General features: G+C 38.9%; 1 non-coding gene across 1 annotated transcript; it reads left to right on the forward strand.

Moving 5' to 3' along the window:
• The first annotated feature begins 6571 nt into the window (after window positions 1-6571).
• Window positions 6572-6643, forward strand: TRNAQ-CUG (transfer RNA glutamine (anticodon CUG)). Its single transcript has one exon. It is a non-coding gene; the product is annotated as a tRNA-Gln (tRNA).
• Window positions 6644-17501: the final 10858 nt, after the last annotated feature.

The raw sequence follows: 17501 nt of genomic DNA on the forward strand, positions 1-17501 counted from the left end.
ATTGAAAGTGAAAATACCATTTTTATACTAGTTTTCTGAAGAGACGTAGTAAGAGCAGTGGTAAAGGGAAAAAAATATTGTCAATCACACCAATGGGAAAAAGATATTGCTAAGGTCATTAAAGGAAAAATAATATTGTTAAGCTTACTAAAGGAAAAAAATATTGTTGTTAAGGTTATGGCAGTATAGATTTCCCATAAAATATCCTTCATGTCGAAATATACAAGGAGTAGAAATATGGGATTAAATCAATATCCCAACGATGGTCTAATTCAAGAAACAAAACTGATAACTAAAACACACACCACTACAGTGGCAGTCGGTAAGGGAGCTGGGAACATGGTTTAATACAAACATAATGTTATGATCGTAGGAAGACTCTCCATATATAATATATCACATAAGAAACAAAAATAGCCTCTAACATAGAAGCTAAAGATAACATATGGAACACACAACACTAAAATGTCCAGGACTAGAAATATAATAACCTTAAACACAAAACTGACTCCAAACATGTACATAAACTAATTTACTGGTAAACAATAACACTGAGAGAAATACATATGAAAATTATTGGTTTGATGCAAGGTACAAAAAAAAGGCAACTGAAGGTGTACAGTACATAGCAAAGATAAACAATGAAACAGTTTACATGGATTAGTAATATTACAGCCAATTTTGTTGTCGCTAGACTGGTGAAGCCATAATGCAAGAATAAACTGGAGTCCAAATATAAGAATCAAAAGTACATAATGTGTTGTGAAAACTGGTACCAGAATGAAACAATGAAACACAAGAAGATAGATATCAGCATAAAGCATGGAAAATCCATGAGATAAAATTATCAATGGAATAATCATAGTTACACACATATGAATATTTCATGCAGTTTCAAGGAAAAATAAACTAGCTCAACTAGATACTTTGATGTGGCAACATGAGGAAAAGAGAAAAGCTTTGGAAATGATTTACATCTTGTACGACATTTTTACTTCACAATAAAAGTATTCTCTTAAACAGGGTCGTCTTGGGGCTCAGCGAGGCCATTCCTTTCCAATCATATTCTGCGTACACCATCTAAATATATTAGTGCGAATGGAAAATTTAGGTAGGCTAAACATTAATTGAAAACATCAGGGGAGACCCATTATGAAGAAGAGCAAAGTAACTTGTCAGCTTTACCTTTTACTGCAGATAATATCTGAAGAATTAATTTCAATGAGTCCTTAACTTTACAGAGATGCAGAAGTGTCTTGTTCCTCTGAAAAATATAAAGAACAAAATGGTAATCAGCAGCGTAGTTACAAGAGGATGGAGGGTAGGCCCCAGGAACCACCGACTGTTTAGGGTTTTTATGATATCCAATTCTGCCTAGCTCCTAGGTTGTCATCCAGTCAATTTGGCCGTGATAATCTTGGCATATCTATCCCCAAGGGTCCCAAATATCTAAACGCCAGTGGTAAATAACACCTCGACTTAACTCAAAATATCACATATTGTTTACTTGACACTTATAGAGCCTAGCTTTATTGTGGTAATCATTAAGATTTGAAAATGAACTTTGTCTAAATACAACACAAACACTTTAAACAGCTAATGTTAGAAATGAAAAGAAAAGTACTAATTAATAATAACAAATATAAACAAACCGTAACTTTTATTCTGTCCCTTACCACCATGCATGTCTGTTCAAACAAAACAAACTGACCAAAAATAATTCTTTATGAACGTCTCGATTAACTAGAATTTCCCAAGAAACAATAACATATAAGAGAAGTTTTGGTGTGCAAATAAAACAAATACTTAAAACAGCTAACACAAAAGTAAAAAATAGATATCATAAATGATCATAAATTAAAGCCAGTAACTATCAATAGCTGTCGCTTACACTCACGACTGGCTGACCCGTACCATATTTTGGTCTTCCGCTTCACGTACAAATCTTGACCTATAACAATTCTAAATTATAATTACTATAATTTTCTTTAATCATTATATTACAATTTTCTTATGTTACTAATTAGTATAACAAACACAAACAAAAACTGTAGAACTATCAGAAGACAAATTTCAGGCAGCAACTATGAACTAGCGGGAAGGTTTGATCATTTCTCTCCTGATCCTGCCTCTCTCTCCATCTCCCATATGGCCTTCCCATACACCAAGATGATATATATATATATATATATATATATATATATATATATATATATATATATATATATATATATATATATATATATATATATATATATATATATCTGGCCAATTCCCTGATCAACTTTGTTAAAGTAGGTTTCATAAGATATACAAAATCACTAACCTCATTACAGGTTACTATATTATAAGAAATAATTTCATAGATTTTTGTTTATACTCCATAGATTTGAGACACTTTAAAAGCCTAGCTTGTATACTAAGATTTTAATCCTCTGAGCGAAGCCATACAATAATCGTCCTTATCTACTCTGAGCATTGGATAGCCTCCTGATGATCAAGATTGCTGTTTTGGTTGTCCGTTTCCCTTGTTACTGCTGCGCCTCACTGCACACCTTACATGAGTGCCTTCCACAGTATTAGGGACAGCTGCTGGGCCTCAATGTAGCTACTTCTGGGACGGTTGCCAATCTTCCTCGTATTCCCTCATGACCACAGCGCCAAACCGACTCCCGCCATCAGGCCGAAACGCACAAACATTTCTGACAAAATTGAGACAACCGCTTTCGCGTCAGTTTTGACACCAAGTGAATTTATACGACAATTACGTTCAAGATGCTTGGTTTTTCGTTCATGGATTGAACAGAAGCAACCAACGATGGTTGCTACTGCCCAATCCATGAAGTCCCCCCCACCACGGAAAGGTAACCAAGCTTCGGGGGGGATGGGTGTTTACCCTGACGCCAACGGAGAAACTCAATACAATATTTTTATTATAACTTTCCTTAATCTTGAAAAATGAATCAATCAGAGGGAACAATAGCCCCAGTCATATGAAGATTGGCTAACCGAGTCCTTGTGCATTGTGTAGAAAGTGATTTCTTTGAGGGTTGCTTTATGGAAGGCACGGTAGCCTCGGAAGAGTTTCATTTTTTCTTTGATGACGAAGGAAAATATCCCCGTGAATTTATGTATTTTTTTTGGGCGGAATAATGTTCCCATTTTTCTTCTTTCTTTGTTTTTCAACGTCCCTACGTAGATATTATGTGTCATCGACTACTGGGAGAAAGCCAGACTTCCGCCAGATTAACGTAATCCTTGGCGAGGCGAAACTAAAGTTGTCTTGGTGTTGGTTCCTCAGTGATAACCCAAACACAAACACAAACACACCTCCAGTGTCCACTCTAGGGCCGTGTTCTCTTGCAGCACCAGCAGGAAGAAAGAACTCAGGTTCCTCACCAACTGAATCTTTTGGCACGGGGAGCGTGTGTCATCTCGACACGCCTTTTAACGCCCATACGAGGTGCGGAGTGCAGTCGGTCTGTAACGTAGGACATGTCATGTGTTATTGGTCCCAGTCGGTCTAGAACGCTGGGCCTGACATGTGTTGGGGGACCAAGTCGGTCTTGAATGGTGGGCCTGACGTGTGTTGGGGGACCAAGTCGGTCTTGAATGGTGGGCCTGACAGGTCTTGAGACCTGCCATGTCTCCCTGAAGGTGGGCCTGATAAGTGGGGTGGGCTGCATTTCCTCATGGATGGTGGGTCTGGTAGGGCGTGTGAGCTGCAGTTCCACTTGAGTGGGCGAGGTCACTTGGTCAGCATCAGTGGGACGGTGAGGTTTCACTTTTGCACAGCGACCGTTGACGGAAAGTGGTGTCATGTTGGCAAGAAGTGCCTTCTTGTAGGAGGCATAGCAGGGGTGCTGGATGACGGCAATCCCGCGGTGGTTCTCGTACGTGGATGCATCCAGGATACTTCTCCGTGGTGGGGCTCGCTTCGTGGTTGGTGGATGTGGCCCTCCCCGCCACATGGTCACAGTGGTTGACCTATATTACGTCAACACATTACGAGGTCAACCTTCACCAAATCCATATGGCCTTCATACCAGCTTCACCCATATTCCATTTCCTCCAATTCCACTTCTGGATATTCCACCTCCATATCCACACAGCCAAATTCCACTCCATCCATGACTTCCACGTCCGGGTATTCCATCAATTCCACTCCATCCATCTCTTCAACGTCTGGGTATTCCACCTCCATATCCACACAGCCAAATTCCACTCCATCCATCACTTCCACGTCTGGGTATTCCACTTCCATGTCCACACAGCCATAGCCCATGTCAAATACATGGACATATTCAAATTCCATCTCCTGGACAAAGGAGGATCGTCCTACCTCCTTGGTGAACATTATTATATTGAAGTGTTCGAGGAAAGGTTGAGGGAGCTTGCAAGGCGGAGCAGAGATGTTCACTCGACAGAGGTCACAGCTCAAATGATGCTCTCGGTCCCGGCTCCCGCCCTTATATAACCTGGGAACTGATCATATCCTAGCATAGCTTAATATAGAGAAGTCTAATATAGTGAAGTCAATACTTTAATACAGTTAAGTTTATTTCTCAATAGTTTAATACATGTGCCTAACAACAGTTCCTTCACCCGTACAATGTCCCATCACAGAACACAAGGATTGTCATTATAATTCGTTTTTATAAGCAGAAATTAGATTAAAGTGACTAAAGATAAGTGGTTTAATATGTTATGTGTATTCTCTGTCATCATAAAGATGGCCATCTACCCTGATGTGTAAAGAAAACATCAATTTTGTCGAGGCTGTGGTGAAGATACGAACACAATATGATAATGTGGTCATACAATGGTGTAGTCAAGATGTTGTGTTAGAACTATGTAGTGAAGATGGGAGTGTAGTGAAGAGGAGGATTTAGTGAAAATATATATGTTTCTTCACGCTGAGCCATTCCATATAGATGAATATATCTATAATCTAATTGCGGTAAATTACCATATGACTTTAACGGCACCAGCCAGCAGGAAAATTGTCGGATATAGGAGTGACTGAATATTTTGTCGGGTACAGAAATAATTGAATATTTGGTACGATCGATCAAAATGCTTTTTATAGGCAAATAATTTCTGATTTTTCAAATGATTTTTTCCATCTGTTGGAACTGGTGTAAGTAATTAAAGATTTGAAAACCAATGGAAAAGTTTAGTTTAACGCTTTTACGAATGTCTTGCTGCGTGTTTGGGAACAGCAGTATACTACAGGAATATATTGGTCTAATGTCCCCTGGTCGTCCAACAACATATATTGTATGGTCTGAGACATTATTTCTGGTGAAGGTGGATTCTCTCCGGCATTGGGTAAATCACTTCCACAAACATGCGCCATTTTGCACAAATACAGATCCGATATGATGTATTTCCCAGCTCTGTTACGTTATGGACCCTAGTCATCTTAGCCTAGCCTAGCCTAAGTAAAAAGGTGTGGAATAATGTGCAACATTTCTCCTTCATTACAAGTGATAATAAACCTAGGCTATACAGCAACCAGGAATCTCCATATTTGTCTAACTTCTCACATGTCTGTGTCATCTGTCTGCAAACATGCCGACCATTACCATGAGGTCAATTGCGGCTTTTGATTTTGAATATCACACGTTTCCTCTCTGCCGTGAGATCTTCATATTTAAATAAAATTGTGGGCCGTAAGAAATATATGTCCATCGCAGGTCAACTATATGGCTCAGTTCCATCATCAGTTTCTAAGAAAACTGAAAAGGTGAGGTCCCACCGAGATTCGAACTCGGATTGCTGGATTTAGAGTCCAGAGTGCTAATCCTTACACCATGGGACCTGATAAGAAAAGATGTGATTTCATCTAAATGTTTTACATATAATCAACCAGAGGCCATTCCTCCCTCCCTGCCTGCAGGGTTCAAGGTTTTCTAGAAGGTTCTCGAAAATTCTGGGTAGGAACTGCCATTGAGAGGACGTAGTTATACGTATCATTAATGATATTGTTGTTGACTTTCTGATTTATAAAGATATATAGATAGATAGATCGATAGATAGATAGTTAAAAAACAGATATTAGACAGATCGATAGATACGTAAGGCTGTATATGTCAACTTTCACAGAAATCATTGATATCTGCGTTATTCTGCAAGAAATACATGTACATGGATGTAGTGATAATATGGGTTAGGTATAAGACCAGTTGTGTTGAGATTGTAGTGAATGTGACCATTGACTTCAACCTTAATAGTGTAGTGAAGATAAAGTTGTAGTGAAGATAAATCTTGAAGTGACTCATAAGGTTGTTGTGAGTACAAGGATGCATCGTAAATGAGTACTTCCTACCTGAAAGTCAACAATTACAAAATTGATCAAATATAACAACATCCTCGGACAACCAACTACAAACACCAACCATAGAGTGAACCTGACTGTCACCTAACGACGACCTCTCAAAGGTAATGATCTTACCAGAATCTTCGAGAACCTTCTAGAAAACCTTGAACCCTGCAGGCAGGGAGGGAGGAATGGCCTCTGGTTGATTATATGTAAAACATTTAGATGAAATCACATCTTTTCTTATCAGGTCCCATGGTGTAAGGGTTAGCACTCTGGACTCTGGATCCAGCAATCCGAGTTCGAATCTCGGTGGGACCTCATCTTTTCAGTTTTCTTCGATACTGATGATGGCCGCATTATTCTGTACGTTATATATACATTCATATATATACATAAAAATGTATATGTAAACATATTTCTTCTTTTTCTTTCAAACTATTCGCCATTTCCCGCATTAGCGAGGTAGCGTTAAGAACAGAGGACTGGGCCTTTGAGGGAATACCCTCACCTGGCCCAATTCTCTGTTCCTTCTTTTGAAAAAAAAAAAAAAAAAAAAAAAAAAGAAAAATGGTTTTATCAATAGCCAGAGACCATTCTTCCCTCCTTACCTGCAGAGTTCATAGTTTTCTGGAAGGTTCTAGAAGATTCTGGTGAGATAATTGCCATTGAGAGGACATTGTTATACTTCATATATCAATGATTTCATTATTGTTGACTTTCAGATAAAGATAGATAGATAGATACATAGTTAGATTGATAGACTGATAGAGCGATATTTATATAGGTATATAGATAGATAAGTTTCATCAATACTGTATATTACGCTTGTAGCTCCTTCCATGCAGTCTTCATTGTATTACCATCTTCACTATATCCTTATCTTGACAAAACATTCACCTTCACTAACCACTATCTTCACTATATCCTTATCTTCACTAAACATTCATCACCAACCACTATCTTCACTATCTCCTTATCTTCACTATACATTCACCTTCACTAACCACTATCTTCACTATATCCTTATCTTCAATAAACATTTCACCTTCACTAACCACTATCTTCACTATATCCTTATCTACACTAAACATTCATCACTAACCGCTGTCTTCACTATCTCCTTATCTTCACTAAACCTTCACCTTCACTAACCACTATCTTCACTATATCCTTATCTTCAATAAACATTCATCACTAACCACTATCTTCAATATATCCTTATCTTCACTACACCCAAAGCTACAAAATATCATTTTCAATGAGATTGGATTGTTTTGTGTTCACTATATTCTTCACTGCACCATCATGCTGACAATACCATTGCCCTTATTCTACCTGGAAAGGCCATCATCAACTATACCCTAACAAGACCTTCATCATCGTAATTAAGGCCCTCATCACTTCACCCTCAGTTACACTGACCTTTGGCCTTATCATTAGGGGTGAGGTTCATAGATCTCTTTCCACAGACACAAACACACACACACACACACACACGCACACACACACACACACACAACACAGAACACACACACACACACACACACACACACACACACACACACACACACACACACACACACACATACAGCGTTATCAATACAGTAACAATCATCTCTACTGGTCAAATTTTACACTTACACTGTAGCGGGTTATCAGTGATACAAGCTCGTTATACCTTTACTTCAGATTGAAATCAATGATACTACTCAATCTTTATATTCACTACAAGTGGAAACCATCAAGGATACTGTTCAATCTTCACTTTAATTGCCATCTAGTATAACATTCTGCAGCTGTATAACATCGTGCAAGAGTAATTCAAAAGATAATCAATGGACCCTCAACAAAGAGTTAGACGATTAGTTGAGGTGCGTGAAAGAGCAAAAAGGGAAGAACGAGAAAACGCAAGAGTGTGGCGATAGATGCGACGTGAGCGCGGGAGGGGTAGGAGAGCTCCTAGTGTGGTGGTACCTGTGCACCAACAAGAAGTGAGAAGAGAAAATCGCGTGGCATAGGTACGCAAGGCGGCAGCTGAAAGAGAAAGAGTTGATGCCAACCAGTGGGCTGCAACCCGCTTTGCTGCAAGGAGGGCAGCAAGACAGAGAAGAAACCAAGGAAATGAGAGCAGAATGCTTGTCCCTTACCATTATTGGGATAGAGTCAATCTTCCTCCGGAGGATGAATCACACAATAACAATGGTCCTTCTACGGTATTCAGGGAACTACTCGACGATCACTCCTACCCAGGAGTAAGCACTATAGAATACAGTAGCTCCTACCCAACATTAAGCACTTTAGACGACAGGACCTCCTACCCAACATTAGGCACCTTAGATAGTAGCTCCTACCCAACATTAAGCAGCTTAGATAGTAGCTCCTACCCAACATTAAGCAGCTTAGATAGTAGCTCCTACCCAACATTAAGCAGCTTAGATAGTAGCTCCGACCCAACATTAAGCAGCTTAGATAGTAGCTCCTACCCAACATTAAGCAGCTTAGATAGTAGCTCCTACCCAACATTAAGCAGCTTAGATAGTAGCTCCTACCCAACATTAAGCAGCTTAGATAGTAGCTCCTACCCAACATTAAGCAGCTTAGATAGTAGCTCCTACCCAACATTAAGCAGCTTAGATAGTAGCTCCTACCCAACATTAAGCAGCTTAGATAGTAGCTCCTACCCAACATTAAGCAGCTTAGATAGTAGCTCCTACCCAACATTAAGCAGCTTAGATAGTAGCTCCGACCCAACATTAAGCAGCGTAGATAGTAGCTCCGACCCAACATTAAGCAACTGTGATGACTCTATCTCCTACCCAACACTATGCAAAATGACAAGCCATTCAGAATTCATCGAGGGTCAGGCCGTGCACGAACAGGGGCAGGTGTGCTCCACTCTGTACACCAACCCCAGTCATCATAGCAGTCAAGATAACGGCTGCTCCTGCTGTTCGGACCCAGTGCAATATATATTTACACACTGCCTCGTGGAGGAGGAGCGCGCCCTCATCATACAACCCGGGAAAGACTCCATCCAACGCATCAGGATACTGGGCAAGGGCGCCAACGGGCTGGTGGGAGAGGTCATCTTCAATGGAGAACAGATGGTCATGAAGACCTTCTGCTTGGAAAACATCTGCGACCTGGTCCACGAGATGCGGGTCCAGCGGGAGCTCGCCGGAGCCGGAGGTGCCCCCGAAGTGCGCGGGCTGAGCCTCGACAGGGCCCAGTTGGTGATGACCTTCACTGGCAGCACGTACCACCAATATATCCGCACCTGCACCGACCTCCAGCTCGTCCAGACCCTCTCCATTATCGCCCAGAAACTCCAAGAAATCCATGATAAGGGCATCCTCCACAACGACCTCAAGGTCGATAACATAACGACGGGGATCGCTCCAGAAGCCGACATCCACATCATCGACTTCGGCCTGAGTAGGAGAGTGGGCCAAGTGCTGAGGATTGGCAGCGGCGACCACAAAGAGACTTGGTATTCCCCTGAGATGCAGGCCTGGCAGCCCCTCACCCCGGCCAGCGACGTCTACTCCCTGGGCTTTCTCATCGGAATGGTCCTGACCACAGCCGCTAAAGATGTCGACCTCCAGGATCATCTGCTGGACCTTCAGATCCAGGCAATGCAGCACGACCCTCTGGCCCGCCCATCACTCCAGGATATCATCAACGAACTGGACTTCATCGCACAACTGTATATTAACAGTGGGAGAGACAGACCTTCCCCACCTCATTTGAGAGCCACTCCTACCCAAGAGTGAGCACCTCCCAAACAGTAAACATTGTAAATATCATAGCCTTAATTATCATTTTCTTGTACTAAAGGATTATAAATATCATAAAATACAAAGAATAATATAAAATATACTATCTTGAGTACCTCATTATCTCTTGCATTACTCATGATTTCCCTCAATATCATAATATAAGACTTCCCTCACACTTCCCACTGTACCCAAGACTTGTACTAAAGGATTATAAATATCATAAAATATAAAAAATACTATCTTGAGTACCTAATTAGCTCTTGCATTACTCATGATTTCCCTCAATATCATAATATAAGACTTCCCTCACACTTCCCCCTGTACCCAAGACTTCACTCACACTTCCCACCGTACCCAAGACTTCCCTCACACTTACCACTGTACCCCAGACTTACCTCACACTTGCCACTGTACCGACAAGTTCTACCAAGTGTAGTTGTTGACTGCATTTATGTATGATAAACCTTGCTGAATAACGAAATGCATCAGAGTAAACATATCTATTTATTTTATACCTACACGTTTCATGGATGAAACAATGTAAAAGATAGAATTACCCAGCACTACTATTTCAGATATCTTTTACCATCCTACGTGGGAAATCCAAAGGGGTTATCATGTCTCGGATGAATACACATAAATAGCTTGTAGCTCCTTCCATGCAGTCTTCATTGTATTACAATCTTCACTATATCCTTATCTTGACAAAACATTCACCTTCACTAACCACTATCTTCACTATATCCTTATCTTCACTAAATATTCATCACCAACCACTAACACGGGAAATGGGAAATAGTATGAAAGAATATATATATATATATATATATATATATATATATATATATATATATATATATATATATATATATATATATATATATATATATATATATATGTATTGGAAAGGAAATGCCTTGATGAATAAGTGATGCCAAGATGTGTCCTACCTCAACGATTGTTGCAGCTGTCTGGTCGACCATTTCACCAATTCCAAAACGTCATTTTAAAGAAACACATTGAAGTAAAGAAACTTGCAATGGAGGCGACTTTTCGCATTACATGAGAGAAGAAACTTGCCTTTCAAATGGCAATACCGACATATTGGAAGAACCGGATGTTGGATTATTGCTATGATAGATTAAGGAATGAAAGCAATAGGCTACAAAATGACACTAAATTGTAAGTTGGACCATCTTATTAATAACAGCGACTGGAGTAAGAACACAAACCCTTCTTTTGTGATAAACCTGTCTGATAAACAACTAGACAAAGATTCCTTGTGTGAATTAGGCTCTGGATTAAGTTTTGCGTGCTCTAACAGGGAAGCCATCTGTGTAGATGTCACATAGTCTCTTTGTAATTCAGAGAAATACAGTAATTCAAATATTGATGAAATTGATATCTGTAAGATTTAGTGTATGCCAGTTTGTCAAAACCAGTGGAATCTAGTTGCCCTAAAAGATTTATAAGAGCTATTAACACCTTAAAAGAAGACAAGGATATAAATATTACTAAAGTAGATAAGGCTAACACTGTTGTGAATTTAGGCAAAGTAACTTTTTATCTAAATTGAATTTTCTTTTAAATGATGACACAACATATTCTAAACTCAGTAAAAATCCCTTAGAAGCAGTTAATTCCCATTTCAATAAAGAAATGAAGGTGCTGTTGAAAGTTAATGGTTTTCTTATCAAAATTTGTCATCTTTGTCCCCTTCATGCCCATAGATGTATGGACTTATCAAAACACATAAACAGAATTTTCCAGCAAGACCTTTAGTGAGTTCAGTAGGCTCCATCACATATAGATTATCAAAATGGTTAGTTTCTTTATCAAACCATTTAGTAGGTAAGGTGTCAAATTCTAATATCATGAACAATATACATTTAGTCAACAAGCTAAACAATATCAATGCTAATTTTGATTTCAAACTAGTTAGCTTCGATGTTTCCACTACACTCTCCACTTCAATAATATCTCACTAAACTCTTAAAATTACTGATCTTTGACCGAACTCTTTCAGATAATGTCAAAATCCTAATTCATCGTCAAGATCTTCACTATAACGTTGGATGAACACACTGAATGTTGGAGATTCGAACCCATGACCTTGATCTTTGAGACTCAGGCTCGGTGATAATGTGTACCACACCTGCCAGTGAATTCCAATACTTAGTCACCTAAATCTTAAGACCACACATGTACATACTGAACTATACACAAAAATATGGTCAACGAAAGATATTTCATATATCTGGTTTTAAAACTGATAAGATCAGGAAATAAGATTTAATCATTATCATTATCGGACGATTATAATGCCCAACAACACACGTTAGGTACATAATATATTTTCTACTAACCTACACGTGAAGTGACAATCCATACCATATCTAACTTCCCACTTGATAACCACCATATTGTATCCTTCAGTAGCAGATATATTATACTTAATGATAATAATAATCATAATGATTACAATAATGATAATATTGATACTAATGATAATAATATTAATAATAATAATGATAATGATGATGATGATAATAATGATACATAATAATAATGACGATGCTAATAATGATGATAATGATAATAATGATAATGATAATAATAATGATAACAATGATGATAATAATAATAATAATAATAATAATGATAGTAATGATAATAATAAAGTAATAATGATAATAACAGTAGCAATAATAATAATAATAATAATAATAATAATAATAATAATAATAATAATAATAATAATAATAATAACAATAATAATAATAATAATAATAATAATGATAATAACAGAAATAATAATAATAATGACAATGATAATGATAAAATGATAATAATGATAATAGTAATAATGATAATAATAATAATAATAATAATAATAATAATAATAATAATAATAATGATAATAATAATAATAATAATAATAATGATAATAATAATAATAATTATCATTATTATATATATATATATAAATATATATATATATATATATATTTTTTTTTTTTTTTTTTTATACTTTGTCGCTGTCTCCCGCGTTTGCGAGGTAGCGCAAGGAAACAGACGAAAGAAATGGCCCAACCCCCCCCCCCCCATACACATGTACATACACACGTCCACACACGCAAATATACATACCTACACAGCTTTCCATGGTTTACCCCAGACGCTTCACATGCCTTGATTCAATCCACTGACAGCACGTCAACCCCTGTATACCACATCGCTCCAATTCACTCTATTCCTTGCCCTCCTTTCACCCTCCTGCATGTTCAGGCCCCGATCACACAAAATCTTTTTCACTCCATCTTTCCACCTCCAATTTGGTCTCCCTCTTCTCCTCGTTCCCTCCACCTCCGACACATATATCCTCTTGGTCAATCTTTCCTCACTCATTCTCTCCATGTGCCCAAACCATTTCAAAACACCCTCTTCTCCTCTCTCAACCACGCTCTTTTTATTTCCACACATCTCTCTTACCCTTACGTTACTTACTCGATCAAACCACCTCACACCACACATTTTCCTCAAACATCTCATTTCCAGCACATCCATCCTCCTGCGCACAACTCTATCCATAGCCCACGCCTCGCAACCATACAACATTGTTGGAACCACTATTCCTTCAAACATACCCATTTTTGCTTTCCGAGATAATGTTCTCGACTTCCACACATTTTTCAAGGCTCCCAAAATTTTCGCCCCCTCCCCCACCCTATGATCCACTTCCGCTTCCATGGTTCCATCCGCTGACAGATCCACTCCCAGATATCTAAAACACTTCACTTCCTCCAGTTTTTCTCCATTCAAACTCACCTCCCAATTGACTTGACCCTCAACCCTACTGTACCTAATAACCTTGCTCTTATTCACATTTACTCTTAACTTTCTTCTTCCACACACTTTACCAAACTCAGTCACCAGCTTCTGCAGTTTCTCACATGAATCAGCCACCAGCGCTGTATCATCAGCGAACAACAACTGACTCACTTCCCAAGCTCTCTCATCCCCAACAGACTTCATACTTGCCCCTCTTTCCAGGACTCTTGCATTTACCTCCCTAACAACCCCATCCATAAACAAATTAAACAACCATGGAGACATCACACACCCCTGCCGCAAACCTACATTCACTGAGAACCAATCACTTTCCTCTCTTCCTACACGTACACATGCCTTACATCCTCGATAAAAACTTTTCACTGCTTCTAACAACTTGCCTCCCACACCATATATTCTTAATACCTTCCACAGAGCATCTCTATCAACTCTATCATATGCCTTCTCCAGATCCATAAATGCTACATACAAATCCATTTGCTTTTCTAAGTATTTCTCACATGCATTCTTCAAAGCAAACACCTGATCCACACATCCTCTACCACTTCTGAAACCGCACTGCTCTTCCCCAATCTGATGCTCTGTACATGCCTTCACCCTCTCAATCAATACCCTCCCATATAATTTACCAGGAATACTCAACAAACTTATACCTCTGTAGTTTGAGCACTCACTCTTATCCCCTTTGCCTTTGTACAATGGCACTATGCACGCATTCCGCCAATCCTCAGGCACCTCACCATGAGTCATACATACATTAAATAACCTTACCAACCAGTCAACAATACAGTCACCCTCTTTTTTAATAAATTCCACTGCAATACCATCCAAACCTGCTGCCTTGCCGGCTTTCATCTTCCGCAAAGCTTTTACTACCTCTTCTCTGTTTACCAAATCATTTTCCCTAACCCTCTCACTTTGCACACCACCTCGACCAAAACACCCTATATCTGCCACTCTGTCATCAGACACATTCAACAAACCTTCAAAATACTCATTCCATCTCCTTCTCACATCACCACTACTTGTTATCACCTCCCCATTTACGCCCTTCACTGAAGTTCCCATTTGCTCCCTTGTCTTACGCACCCTATTTACCTCCTTCCAGAACATCTTTTTATTCTCCCTAAAATTTACTGATAGTCTCTCACCCCAACTCTCATTTGCCCTTTTTTCACCTCTTGCACCTTTCTCTTGACCTCCTGTCTCTTTCTTTTATACTTCTCCCACTCAATTGCATTTTTTCCCTGCAACAATCGTCCAAATGCCTCTCTCTTCTCTTTCACTAATACTCTTACTTCTTCATCCCACCACTCACTACCCTTTCTAAACAGCCCACCTCCCACTCTTCTCATGCCACAAGCATCTTTTGCGCAATCCATCACTGATTCCCTAAATACATCCCATTCCTCCCCCACTCCCCTTACTTCCATTGTTCTCACCTTTTTCCATTCTGTACACAGTCTCTCCTGGTACTTCCCCACACAGGTCTCCTTCCCAAGCTCACTTACTCTCACCCCCTTCTTCTCCCCAACATTCACTCCTCTTTTCTGAAAACCCATACTAATCTTCACCTTAGCCTCCACAAGATAATGATCAGACATCCCTCCAGTTGCACCTCTCAGCACATTAACATCCAAAAGTCTCTCTTTCGCACGCCTGTCAATTAACACGTAATCCAATAACGCTCTCTGGCCATCTCTCCTACTTAAATAAGTATACTTATGTATATCTCGCTTTTTAAACCAGGTATTCCCAATCATCAGTCCTTTTTCAGCACATAAATCTACAAGCTCTTCACCATTTCCATTTACAACACTGAACACCCCATGCATACCAATTATTCCCTCAACTGCCACATTACTCACCTTTGCATTCAAATCACCCATCACTATAACCCGGTCTCGTGCATCAAAACCGCTAACACACTCATTCAGCTGCTCCCAAAACACTTACCTCTCATGATCTTTCTTCTCATGCCCAGGTGCATACGCACCAATAATCACCCACCTCTCTCCATCAACTTTCAATTTTACCCATATATATATATATATATATATATATATATATATATATATATATATATATATATATATATATATATATATATATATATATATATATTCTTTTCTTTTCTTTCATACTATTCGCCATTTCCCGCATTAGCGAGGTAGCTTTAAGAACAGAGGACTGGGCCTTTGAGGGAATATCCTCACCTGGCCCCCCTTCTCTGTTCCTTCTTTTGGAAAATTGAAAAAAAAACGAGAGGGGAGGATTTCCAGCCACCCGCTCCCTCCCCTTTTAGTCGCCTTCTACGACACGCAGGGAATACGTGGGAAGTATTCTTTCTCCCCTATCCCCAGGGATAATATATATATATATATATATATATATATATATATATATATATATATATATATATATATATATATATATCAATGTGTTCAGATGTATAGGTATGTATATTTGCGTGTGTGTACGAGTATGTATATACATGTGTATGTGGGTGGGTTGGCCCATTCTTTCGTCTGTTTTCTTGCGTTACCTCGCTAACGAGGGAGACAACGACAAAGCAATATATATATATATATATATATATATATATATATATATATATATATATATATATATATATATATATATATATATATATATATATATCCTTCAGTATGTTTACTTTCGATACTGAGGAACAAAAGAAGGAGCCAAACAAGTAAATTTCGTCAAAGACTTTCAAAGATTTTCATTAATTCAAATTGAAGAAACAGACGTATTATCTATTGTCTGGTTAGCTCAGTGGTAGAGCGTGAGTCTCACACACTCAAGGTCGTGGGTTCGAGACCCACACCAGAAATATTTTTTGTCTTTATCTTTTTTCATTTTGTCCGCATCACATGTGTGCAACATTCAGTATGTTCGTCCAACGTTATAGTGAAGGTCTTCACAATGAATTGAGGTTTTCGACCTTATCTGAAAGGGTCAGGTCCACCAAGACGTCCTTGAAATCTTCCAGAAGCTTCTGGCGATCCTCCTCCAACTGCTGGGCACATCAGAGTTAACATGGGCCGGACATCGGTTGTGGAACGACTTAATCTGCTTCCGGTAGTTAGCAGGGATGATAATGAGGGCTCTGACCTCATACCAGGTCAGCTTAGTTCCAGTCTGTTACGTAGTTCCAGTCTATTGCTTAGTTCCAGTCTATTACTTAGTTCCAGTCTATTGCCTAGTTCCAGTCTATTGTCTAGATCCAGTCTGTTGCTCAGTTCCAGTCTATTGCTTAGTTTCAGTCTATTGTTTGGTTCCAGTCTATTGCTTAGTTTCAGTCTATTGTTTAGTGCCAGTCTATTGCTTAGTTCCAGTCTATTGCAACGAAAATAAAAAAGTAAAACATTTCTTCGTGAAAACTTGAGAGGAAAACACGACAGCAACATGGAGATTTACCCTGTGTTTATTATGCCGGCTAATCGGCAACGGTCGGTCAAACAGTATTTTGCCGTGGTAATCTCAGTGCTTTATATAATACTAAGTCCCATAAAATGTTCTTA

The sequence above is a fragment of the Panulirus ornatus genome, chromosome 71 (assembly GCF_036320965.1).
Source record: "Panulirus ornatus isolate Po-2019 chromosome 71, ASM3632096v1, whole genome shotgun sequence".
Taxonomy (NCBI): Eukaryota; Metazoa; Arthropoda; class Malacostraca; order Decapoda; family Palinuridae; genus Panulirus; species Panulirus ornatus.